We start from the raw sequence: 2,907 nt of genomic DNA, 5'->3' as shown, positions 1-2,907 counted from the left end.
ATCTTTGGTTATACTTCCCTTTTGGGTGTTTAAGGACATACCATTGGACCAGATAAACCGATTTATTTTCACTCTTGAGGTCCTTTGAGGATCTGTTCCTCAGGGGTCACGTGGGCTTGGGAGGAGCACCTGGCTCCTTTCTTTTACCAGTTCCATCTATGTGAAGATAAAGGTACTGCTCGAACATGGGTGTCTTCACTTGGAAGCATGGAGGAAATGATTCCTCTGTGTTGACCCTCCTCTTTATAGACTGGACACTGGTTCAAGTCCATCTGGTGGGGTCTCCTCAGGCTCCTTGATCAAGGACATTTTGAGAGATGCTCATAGTCCCCTGGAACTAGTCGACCTAGGAGGGCAAGGAGCAAAAACTGTCCTTTATGTCCCCCTGACCAAATTATTATAGACCTCAAAGTATGTCTGTTAAACATCCAAGAAAGTTAGTTCCACCAGTCGGATATTTTTAATTATTGTGTGGCATGTAGATAAATCTTAGGCAAAGACCAGTTGTTCTCAGATAAACCTTACCTAGACATATATTTCTTGATCTGCTATGTATAATTTGTCAGTGGGTTGTAGGAGTAATATGGTTCTCACTAGTTTTCAAAACTAGCTAGGCATTGTTTATCCTCACATTGTCTCACCCCTCCATCATGGTTTTCCCAGTTAAGGTGCCCCCATTCCCCCCTTTCTCCTATAATAATACCCTTCTCCTGTGGTCCTACCTCTCTTGAGATCCTTCTTTCCCTTCATGCCCTAGGTTCCTTGTATACCCTTCCTTCACCCCTCCCTTAAACTAACCCAATTTTTATCCATATCTCCCTTATTAAGGCCTGTTTACTACTGTTTTTCTCTTTCAGGTTATTTCTTTTCCTTTACCTTCCTGTTTCCTTTCCATTATCCTGGTTTCTGTAGTTATGTCTGGTTGCATACTTATTTATCAGCGTCTGGTTCTAGGATCCACATATGAGGGAGAACATATGTTGAATATTTTTTCTGATTCTGTGTTACTTCACTTAATATAACAGTTTCTAGTTCCATCCATTTACCTGCAAATTTCATGATTTCATCTTTCTTTACTGCTGAGTAAAACTCCATCGTATAAAGGAACCACATTTTCATTATCCACTCATCAATTGAGGGACACTTAAGTTGCTTCCATCTCTTAGTTATTGTGAAAAGAGCAGCAACAAACATGGATGTACAAGTGTCTGTGCGATAGGATGAGGTCTTTGGGTATCTGCCAGGGCATGGTATAACTGGGTCAAATGGTAGGTTCGTTTTATCAAGAGTTCTCCACATTACTTTCCATAGGGGTTGTACAAGTTTGCAGCCCCACCAGCAGTGGATGGGTGTTCCCCTTTCCCCACATCCTCGCCAACATTTGGTATCATTTGTTCTCTTGATCTTAGTCAGTCTGACTGGAGTAAGGTGGAATCTTAAAGTGGTTTTCATTTGCATTTCCCTAATTATTAGTGATGTTGAACATCTTTTAAGATGTTTCATAGCCATCTTTACTTCTTCTTTTGAGAGCTCTCTGTTCAACTCCTTAGCCCATCTTTTAATTCGGTTTCTTCCTGTCTTGGTTCTCTGTTCTTTTTTGAGTTCTTTATAAATTCTGGTTATTAAACCTCTGTCAGATGTGTCACTGGTGAAGATTTTCTCCCATTCTATGGGTTTTCTGTTTGCTTCCTTGGTTGTCTCCTTTGATGTACAGAAGCTTTTCAGTTTAATGAGGTCCCAAATTTTTAATTCTTGCCCTTGTTGCCTGGGCAACTGATGTCCAGTTTAGAAAATCCTTTCCTACACCTTTATCTTGTAGGTTTTTCCCAAAGTTTTCTTCTAATAGTTTCAGAGTTTCAGGCTTCACATTGAGGTCTTTGAGCCATTTGGAATTGAGTTTTGTGCGGGGTGAAAAGACAGGGGTTTAGTTTCATCCTTCTATAAGTGGAGATCCAGTTTTGCCAGCACCATTTGCTGAACATGCTGTCAAATATGAAGTGGATGAAATTCTGTTTACTTACATTTGGGTCTTCAATTTTGTTCCATTGGTCTATGGGTCTATTTTTGTGCCAGTACCATGTTGTTTTTATGACTATAGCTCTGTAATACAGCTTGAAATTGGTATAGTAATCCCCCCTCCCTCGGCATTGCTCTTAGTGCTCAGGGTGTTTTGATTATTCGAAGTCATTTGTGCTTCCATTTGAATCCTAGGATAGTTTCTTCCAGTTCTGTGAAAACTGTCATGGGGGATTTTGATTGGCATTGTGTTGAATCTATAAATGACTTTTGGTAGGATGGCCATTTTCACAATATTAATTCTTCCAATCCATGAGCACGGGAGTTTCCTTCCATCTTCTGATGTCTTCCCCAATTTCTTTCTTTATAAAGATTTAAAATTTTCTTTGTAGAGCTCTTTAATGTCTTTGGTCAGGTGTATTCTGAGATATTTTCTTTTTTTTGCAGCTATTGTGAACGGGAGTGTTTCCATGTGCTCTTTCTCTGGTTGCTTGTTATTGGTATATAGAAAGGCTACAGAATTTTGGAGCTTAATTTTGTAACCTGCCACTTTACTGAACATGTTAATAATTTCTAGGTGTTTTCGGGTGGAATTTTTGGCGTCCCTTAGATATAATAGCATATCATCTGCAAAAAGGGATAATTTGATCTCTTCTTTTCCAATTATTACTCCTTTAATTTCCTTCTCATGTCTTATTGCTCATGCAAGAGTTTCAAGCACTACGTTATAGAGGTGTGGAGATAGTGGACAGCCTTGTCTGGTTCCTGATTTCAATGGGAATGCTTCCAGTTTTTCTCCATTTAGAATGATGTGGGCTGTCAGTTTCTTATATATGGCTTTAATTATGTTGAGGTATGTTCCCTCCAGTCCAATTCCCTCCAGGATGTTGA

Source organism: Nannospalax galili, unplaced genomic scaffold (genome assembly GCF_000622305.1).
Source record: "Nannospalax galili isolate Female #2095 unplaced genomic scaffold, S.galili_v1.0 scaffold305, whole genome shotgun sequence".
Classification (NCBI taxonomy): domain Eukaryota; kingdom Metazoa; phylum Chordata; class Mammalia; order Rodentia; family Spalacidae; genus Nannospalax; species Nannospalax galili.
This window is presented reverse-complemented; position numbering follows the sequence as displayed.